We start from the raw sequence: 9,360 nt of genomic DNA on the forward strand, positions 1-9,360 counted from the left end.
ACTCAGTTACACCAGCTCTGTCAGGGGGCCTACAAACCTGACTCAGTTACACCAGCTCTGTCAGGAGGCCTACAAACCTGACTCAGTTACACCAGCTCTGTCAGGAGGCCTACAAACCTGACTCAGTTACACCAGCTCTGTCAGGAGGAATGGGCCAAAATTCACCCAATTCATCCAGGATCCGCCAGAGCCGCCAGTCAGCCAGGATCTGCCAGAGTCGTCAGTCTGTCCCGAGCTGCCCCTCAGTCCAGTGGGTTCATTTAGAAGGGTCGTCGTGGTTAGGAGGCCACGGAAGCGGACAATGGGGCGGACTAAGACTTTGGTGAAGTGGGGGCCACGTCCAGCACCAGAGCCTCCACCGCGGACAGATGCCCACCCAGACCCTCCCCAATAGGTTCAGGTTTTGCGGCCGGAGTACGCACCTTGGGGGGTTGTGTGTTTGGGCCTGATTTGGTTCTCAATCAGAGGCAGGTGTTAGTCATTGTCTCTGTTTGGGAACCATATTTAGGTAGCCTGTTTGGTGTTGGGGTTTGTGGGTGATTGTTCCTGTCTTTGTGTTTGTTACACCAGATAGGGCTGTTTTCATTTTTTCACGTTTCTTGTTTTTGTATATTGTTCTATTTTCATCTTTATTAAAGATGTATCAAAATAACTACGCTGCGTTTTGGTCCGCCTCTCCTTCAACAGAATGACACTCATGTTTTTATGTTATTGCAGGGTGAGCTGTTCACATTAGGACAGTGTAAAGCAGAGTTAGGACAGTGTAAAGCAGAGTTAGGACAGTGTAAATCAGAGTTAGGACAGTGTTAAGCAGAGTTAGGACAGTGTTAAGCAGAGTTAGGACAGTGTAAAGTAGAGTTAGGACAGTGTAAAGTAGAGTTAGGACAGTGTAAATCAGAGTTAGGACAGTGTAAATTAGAGTTAGGACAGTGTAAATCAGAGTTAGGACAGTGTAAATCAGAGTTAGGACAGTGTTAAGCAGAGTTAGGACAGTGTTAAGCAGAGTTAGGACAGTGTTAAGCAGAGTTAGGACAGTGTAAATCAGAGTTAGGACAGTGTTAAGCAGAGTTAGGACAGTGTTAAGCAGAGTTAGGACAGTGTTAAGCAGAGTTAGGACAGTGTAAGTCAGAGTTAGGACAGTGTTAAGCAGAGTTAGGACAGTGTAAATCAGAGTTAGGACAGTGTTAAGCAGAGTTAGGACAGTGTAAATCAGAGTTAGGACAGTGTTAAGCAGAGTTAGGACAGTGTTAAGCAGAGTTAGGACAGTGTTAAGCAGAGTTAGGACAGTGTTAAGCAGAGTTAGGACAGTGTTAAGCAGAGTTAGGACAGTGTAAATCAGAGTTAGGACAGTGTTAAGCAGAGTTAGGACAGTGTTAAGCAGAGTTAGGACAGTGTAAAGCAGTAGCAGAGTTAGGACAGTGTAAAGCAGTAGCAGAGTTAGGACAGTGTAAAGCAGTAGCAGAGTTAGGACAGTGTAAAGCAGTAGCAGAGTTAGGACAGTGTAAAGCTGTACATTTACATTTACATTTAAGTCATTTAGCAGACGCTCTTATCCAGAGCGACTTACACATTGGTGCATTCACCTTATGACATCGAGTGGAACAGCCACTTTACAATAGTGCATCTAAATCTTTTAAGGGGGGGGGGTGAGAAGGATTGCTTTATCCTATCCTAGGTATTCCTTAAAGAGGTGGGGTTTCAGGTGTCTCCGGAAGGTGGTGATTGACTCCGCTGTCCTGGCGTCGTGAGGGAGTTTGTTCCACCATTGGGGGGCCAGAGCAGCGAACAGTTTTGACTGGGCTGAGCGGGAACTGTACTTCCTCAGTGGTAGGGAGGCGAGCAGGCCAGAGGTGGATGAACGCAGTGCCCTTGTTTGGGTGTAGGGCCTGATCAGAGCCTGGGGGTACTGAGGTGCCGTTCCCCTCACAGCTCCGTAGGCAAGCACCATGGTCTTGTAGCGGATGCGAGCTTCAACTGGAAGCCAGTGGAGAGAGCGGAGGAGCGGGGTGACGTGAGAGAACTTGGGAAGGTTGAACACCAGACGGGCTGCGGCGTTCTGGATGAGTTGTAGGGGTTTATTGGCACAGGCAGGGAGCCCAGCCAACAGCGAGTTGCAGTAATCCAGACGGGAGATGACAAGTGCCTGGATTAGGACCTGCGCCGCTTCCTGTGTGAGGCAGGGTCGTACTCTGCGGATGTTGTAGAGCATGAACCTACAGGAACGGGCCACCGCCTTGATGTTAGTTGAGAACGACAGGGTGTTGTCCAGGATCACGCCAAGGTTCTTAGCGCTCTGGGAGGAGGACACAATGGAGTTGTCAACCGTGATGGCGAGATCATGGAACGGGCAGTCCTTCCCCGGGAGGAAGAGCAGCTCCGTCTTGCCGAGGTTCAGCTTGAGGTGGTGATCCGTCATCCACACTGATATGTCTGCCAGACATGCAGAGATGCGATTCGCCACCTGGTCATCAGAAGGGGGAAAGGAGAAGATGAATTGTGTGTCGTCTGCATAGCAATGATAGGAGAGACCATGTGAGGTTATGACAGAGCCAAGTGACTTGGTGTATAGCGAGAATAGGAGAGGGCCTAGAACAGAGCCCTGGGGGACACCAGTTGTGAGAGCGCATGGTGAGGAGACAGATTCTCGCCACGCCACCTGGTAGGAGCGACCTGTCAGGTAGGACGCAATCCAAGCGTGGGCCGCGCCGGAGATGCCCAACTCGGAGAGGGTGGAGAGGAGGATCTGATGGTTCACAGTATCGAAGGCAGCCGATAGGTCTAGAAGGATGAGAGCAGAGGAGAGAGAGTTAGCTTTAGCAGTGCAGAGCGCCTCCGTGATACAGAGAAGAGCAGTCTCAGTTGAATGACTAGTCTTGAAACCTGACTGATTTGGATCAAGAAGGTCATTCTGAGAGAGATAGCGGGAGAGCTGGCCGAGGACGGCACGTTCAAGAGTTTTGGAGAGAAAAGAAAGAAGGGATACTGGTCTGTAGTTGTTGACATCGGAGGGATCGAGTGTAGGTTTTTTCAGAAGGGGTGCAACTCTCGCTCTCTTGAAGACGGAAGGGACGTAGCCAGCGGTCAGGGATGAGTTGATGAGCGAGGTGAGGTAAGGGAGAAGGTCTCCGGAAATGGTCTGGAGAAGAGAGGAGGGGATAGGGTCAAGCGGGCAGGTTGTTGGGCGGCCGGCCGTCACAAGACGCGAGATTTCATCTGGAGAGAGAGGGAGAAGGAGGTCAGAGCACAGGGTAGGGCAGTGTGAGCAGAACCAGCGGTGTCGTTTGACTTAGCAAACGAGGATCGGATGTCGTCGACCTTCTTTTCAAAATGGTTGACGAAGTCATCTGCAGAGAGGGAGGAGGGGGGAGGATTCAGGAGGGAGGAGAAGGTGGCAAAGAGCTTCCTAGGGTTAGAGGCAGATGCTTGGAATTTAGAGTGGTAGAAAGTGGCTTTAGCAGCAGAGACAGAGGAGGAAAATGTGGAGAGGAGGGAGTGAAAGGATGCCAGGTCCGCAGGGAGGCGAGTTTTCCTCCATTTCCGCTCGGCTGCCCGAGTTAGGACAGTGTAAAGCAGTAGCAGAGTTAGGACAGTGTAAAGCAGTAGCAGATGCAACATTTTTATTACCAACATTTCGACAGCCAAGCTGTCTTCATCAGCGTATAATCACAAACACTAAGGAATGACTCGTTTGGCCGAGAATCAAAGAAAGTTCAAGGAGAGGGGCTGATCAGATTAATATTGCCATTGAGAAAATTCAAAACAAAACGAGACATGACCTTTTTCAAGGTCAGTCTCGCAAAAAGACGCATTCTTGTGTTCTAACTACTCGCTATTCAAATCGTTCTGAACAAATTAAGGGATTTGTTCACAAACATTGGAACATCCTAAAATCCGATCGTCTCGTTAAAGTGTTTTCGGACCTTCCCTTGGTCGTATTCTCGCGGGGCAGAAATCTCAGAGACCAATTGGTAAACTCTGATTTACCACCCCAAGATATTCCTGAACAACGTCTATTTGCGCCCCTACTGGATGGAAGTGTAATGGCTGTGCTCAATGCAATGGCACTTAAATAAATGTAGATCCTTCAAACACCCACAAACAGGGAAATCGATCCCAATAAAAGGTGTTATTACGTGCTCCACTAAGGCAGGTATTTATCTTATTACTTGTCCTTGTGGTAAAAATGATGTAGGTAAAACAAAGTGTGAATTAAAAGTACTTATCTCAGAGCATCGTAGCAACATTAGGTGTAAAAACTTTACTTATCCAGTTGCGGCCCACTTCTTGGAGGCAGGCCACTCGATTTCGTCTCTGCGTTATATTGGCATCGAACATGTCACCCTCTGTAGGAGACGGGGTGACCTTGATAATTTATTGTTAAAACGAGAGGCTGCCCGGATCTTTAATTTAAAGACCCTTGCTCCCTTCGGTCTCAACGTAGACTTTGATCTGAAGCCATTCTTGTGATTATTGTGACTTTGCCATTGTAATTGTTTGTAAGCTTGTGTAGTCTAAAACGAATCAATGACCTGTATGCTATCCATTTGTTGTTTGTATGCTGTTCTTTGTATGCCATTTTAATATCTGAGAATTAACCAATGATATTCGGCCACTCTTGGCCATGATTACAGACACCTGTGTGTCTTTTGACACTCTACAAACGAGTCATCCCGCAGTGTTTGTGATTATACCCTGATGAAGACAGCTTGGCTGTCAAAAACATCGGTAAAAAATGTTGTTTTGCTCCGAGAGCGTGCGGCTCTCTTTTATTTAGAAGTTTGCACGGCATTCGACATTTACCAACAACAGGAACAGGAAACGGGCTGCCGAGCGGCGCAGCGGTCTAAGGCACTACATCTCAGTGCTAGAGGCGTCACCTACGGACACCCTGGTTCGATTCCATGTCGTGTCACTACTGGACGTGATTGGGAGTCCCACAGGGCGGCGCACAATTGGCACAGCGTCGTCCGGGGGTAGGCCGTCTTTGACGTGTAATTAGGTGAGAAGGGGGGTAAAGGCAAAAAAGGCCATGGTGGCAAAGTAAATACAATATAGCAAGTAAAACACTGGAATGGTAGTTTTGCAATGGAAGAATGTGCAAAGTAGAAATAAAAATAATGGGGTGCAAAGGAGCTAAATAAATAAAATAAATAAATTAAATACAGTTGGGAAAGAGGTAGTTGTTTGGGCTAAATTATAGGTGGGCTATGTACAGGTGCAGTAATCTGTGAGCTGCTCTGACAGCTGGTGCTTAAAGCTAGTGAGGGAGATAAGTGTTTCCAGTTTCAGAGATTTTTGTAGTTCGTTCCAGTCATTGGCAGCAGAGAACTGGAAGGAGAGGCGGCCAAAGAAAGAATTGGTTTTGGGGGTGACTAGAGAGATATACCTGCTGGAGCGTGTGCTACAGGTGGGAGATGCTATGGTGACCAGCGAGCTGAGATAAGGGGGGACTTTACCTAGCAGGGTCTTGTAGATGACATGGAGCCAGTGGGTTTGGCGACGAGTATGAAGCGAGGGCCAGCCAACGAGAGCGTACAGGTCGCAATGGTGGGTAGTATATGGGGGCTTTGGTGACAAAACGGATTGCACTGTGATAGACTGCATCCAATTTGTTGAGTAGGGTATTGGAGGCTATTTTGTAAATGACATCGCCAAAGTCGAGGATTGGTAGGATGGTCAGTTTTACAAGGGTATGTTTGTCAGCATGAGTGAAGGATGCTTTGTTGCGAAATAGGAAGCCAATTCTAGAATTAACTTTGGATTGGAGATGTTTGATATGGGTCTGGAAGGAGAGTTTACAGTCTAACCAGACACCTAAGTATTTGTAGTTGTCCACGTATTCTAAGTCAGAGCCGTCCAGGGTAGTGATGTTGGACAGGCGGGTAGGTGCAGGTAGCGATCGGTTGAAGAGCATGCATTTAGTTTTACTTGTATTTAAGAGCAATTGGAGGCCACGGAAGGAGAGTTGTATGGCATTGAAGCTTGCCTGGAGGGTTGTTAACACAGTGTCCAAAGAAGGGCCGGAAGTATACAGAATGGTGTCGTCTGCGTAGAGGTGGATCAGGGACTCACCAGCAGCAAGAGCGACCTCATTGATGTATACAGAGAAGAGAGTCGGTCCAAGAATTGAACCCTGTGGCACCCCCATAGAGACTGCCAGAGGTCCGGACAGCAGACCCTCCGATTTGACACACTGAACTCTATCAGAGAAGTAGTTGGTGAACCAGGCGAGGCAATCATTTGAGAAACCAAGGCTGTCGAGTCTGCCGATGAGGATGTGGTGGTTGACAGAGTCAAAAGCCTTGGCCAGATCAATGAATACGGCTGCACTGTAATGTTTCTTATCGATGGCGGTTAAGATATCGTTTAGGACCTTGAGCGTGGCTGAGGTGCACCCATGACCAGCTCTGAAACCAGATTGCATAGCAGAGAAGGTATGGTGAGATTCGAAATGGTCGGTAATCTGTTTGTTGACTTGGCTTTCGAAGACCTTAGAAAGGCATGGTAGGATAGATATAGGTCTGTAGCAGTTTGGGTCAAGAGTGTCCCCCCCTTTGAAGAGGGGGATGACCGCAGCTGCTTTCCAATCTTTGGGAATCTCAGACGACACGAAAGAGAGGTTGAACAGGCTAGTAATAGGGGTGGCAACAATTTCGGCAGATAATTTTAGAAAGAAAGGGTCCAGATTGTCTAGCCCGGCTGATTTGTAGGGGTCCAGATTTTTCAGCTCTTTCAGAACATCAGCTGAATGGATTTGGGAGAAGGAGAAATGGGGAAGGCTTGGGCGAGTTGCTGTTGGGGGTGCAGTGCTGTTGACCGGGGTAGGAGTAGCCAGGTGGAAAGCATGGCCAGCCGTAGAAAAATGCTTATTGAAATTCTCAATTATGGTGGATTTATCAGTGGTGACAGTGTTTCCTATCTTCAGTGCAGTGGGCAGCTGGGAGGAGGTGTTCTTATTCTCCATGGACTTTACTGTGTCCCAGAACTTTTTTGAGTTAGTGTTGCAGGAAGCAAATTTCTGCTTGAAAAAGCTAGCCTTGGCTTTTCTAACTGCCTGTGTATAATGGTTTCTAGCTTCCCTGAACAGCTGCATATCACGGGGGCTGTTCAATGCTAATGCAGAACGCCATAGGATGTTTTTGTGTTGGTTAAGGGCAGTCAGGTCTGGGGAGAACCAAGGGCTATATCTGTTCCTGGTTCTAAATTTCTTGAATGGGGCATGTTTATTTAAGATGGTTAGGAAGGCATTTAAAAAAAATATCCAGGCATCCTCTACTGACGGGATGAGATCAATATCCTTCCAGGATACCCCGGCCAGGTCGATTAGAAAGGCCTGCTCGCTGAAGTGTTTCAGGGAGCGTTTTACAGTGATGAGTGGAGGTCGTTTGACCTCTGACCCATTACGGATGCAGGTAATGAGGCAGTGATCGCTGAGATCTTGGTTGAAGACAGCAGAGGTGTATTTAGAGGGGAAGTTGGTTAGGATGATATCTATGAGGGTGCCCGTGTTTAAGGCTTTGGGAGGGTACCTGGTAGGTTCATTGATAATTTGAGTGAGATTGAGGGCATCAAGTTTAGATTGTAGGATGGCTGGGGTGTTAAGCATGTTCCAGTTTAGGTCGCCTAGCAGCACGAGCTCTGAAGATAGATGGGGGGCAATCAGTTCACATATGGTGTCCAGAGCACAGCTGGGGGCAGAGGGTGGTCTATAGCAGGCGGCAACGGTGAGAGGCTTGTTTTTAGAGAGGTGGATTTTTAAAAGTAGAAGTTCAAATTGTTTGGGTACAGACCTGGATAGTAGGACAGAACTCTGCGGGCTATCTTTGCAGTAGATTGCAACACTGCCCCCTTTGGCAGTTCTATCTTGTCTGAAAATGTTGTAATTTGGAATGAAAATGGTCTTCCTAAGCCAGGATTCAGACACAGCTAGAACATCCGGGTTGGCAGAGTGTGCTAAAGCAGTGAATAGAACAAACTTAGGGAGGAGGCTTCTAATGTTAACATGCATGAAACCAAGGCTATTACGGTTACAGAAGTCATCAAAAGAGAGCGCCTGGGGAATAGGAGTGGAGCTAGGCACTGCAGGGCCTGGATTCACCTCTACATCGCCAGAGGAACATAGGAGGAGAAGAATAAGGGTACGGCTAAAAGCAATAAGAATTGGTCGTCTAGAACGTCTGGAACAGAGAGTAAAAGGAGGTTTCTGGGGGCGATAAAATAGCATCAAGGTATAATGTACAGACAACGGTATGGTAGGATGTGAATACAGTGGAGGTAAACCTAGGTATTGAGTGATGAAGAGAGAGATATTGTCTCTAGAAACATCATTGAAACCAGGAGATGTCATTGCATGTGCGGGTGGTGGAGCTAATACATTGGATAAGGTATAGTGAGCAGGACTAGAGGCTCTACAGTGAAATAAGCCAATAAACACTAACCAGAACAGCAATGGACAAGACATATTGACATTAAGGAGAGGCATCCTTAGTCGAGTGATCAAAAGAGTCCAGTGAGTGGAGTGGTTGGTTTGGGGGTCACGGCGATTTAGACAGCTAGCCAGGACATCGGTAGCAAGCTAGCATAGGATGGAGGTCTGTTGTTAGCCACCTCTTGCGTTCCGTCAGTAGATTAGTGGGGTTCCGTGTGGTAGAGGGGATTAGTCCAAATCACACAACAACAAAAATCAAATAAAAACAATAGATATAGTTATAGAGGCCCAAGAAGAAACATAATAATAATAAAAATAAATAAATTGTCCGATTGTCTATTCTGAGAGCAGCCGGTAAGACAGCTAACGGTTAGCAGGCCGCAGATGGGCGTTCAGGTAACGTCGCGACGGAGGAGCCAGCCGGATCTCCTTCGGGTAGATAACGTCGGCAGTCCAGTTGTGAAGGCCCGGTGGGGCTCCACGTAGGCGGTAAAACGGGTCCGGATAGGTGACTGCAGCCCAGGAGTGATTGACGGAGCTCAGGAGCGACTGACGGAGCTGGCCAGCTCCGGAGCAAGCATCGACGAGAGCAGACAGAGAGCAGACAGACACACGGACAGCAGCCAGCCAGCTGTGAGATCCGGGAATGAATGTCCAGAGAGCAGCCGAAATCCAAGGACATGGAGAGAAAAATTGGTCCGGTATGTTCCGTTCCGAGCCGCGCCGTACAAAAACTGGCGATAGATTTTCGAGCTAAAGGATAGCTGATGACCACAAACCGTGGTTAGCTGAATACCAACGATTTGCCAGTAAATAAGCTAACTAGCTTCTGAACTAGCTTCTGATTAGCTTCTAGCTAGCTCCTGGCTAGCTTCTGGTTAGTTTCTGGCTAGCTTCTTGGAGGATTGCAGATTTGAGGTAAATAATACTTA

Source organism: Oncorhynchus keta, chromosome 18 (assembly GCF_023373465.1).
Source record: "Oncorhynchus keta strain PuntledgeMale-10-30-2019 chromosome 18, Oket_V2, whole genome shotgun sequence".
Classification (NCBI taxonomy): domain Eukaryota; kingdom Metazoa; phylum Chordata; class Actinopteri; order Salmoniformes; family Salmonidae; genus Oncorhynchus; species Oncorhynchus keta.